Source organism: Sebastes umbrosus, chromosome 20, assembly GCF_015220745.1.
Source record: "Sebastes umbrosus isolate fSebUmb1 chromosome 20, fSebUmb1.pri, whole genome shotgun sequence".
In the NCBI taxonomy this organism is placed as follows: Eukaryota; Metazoa; Chordata; class Actinopteri; order Perciformes; family Sebastidae; genus Sebastes; species Sebastes umbrosus.
The window spans coordinates 12,243,408-12,243,642 of NC_051288.1; positions in this window are offsets into that span (position 1 = coordinate 12,243,408).

The following is a 235-nucleotide window of genomic DNA, read 5'->3' on the forward strand; positions in this document are numbered from 1 at the left end:
TAATATCATTACTATTAAAAAGAAAAAGTGTAATTTTTGTATAATGACTTAACAGTAATTTTGGTAAACAGGCGTACTCGCTGTAACTAGTAGGAGTAGAGCAGGATTAGGGGGTCAGCTGACTTTTAAAGGCATCTGGCACACTTCTGTGACAGTCCTCTGCGGGGACAGAGATGTGATAGATTTAAAAAGAAAAAGCAGTGAGTAGCAAGACAACAAAATCAAAACCACTTGC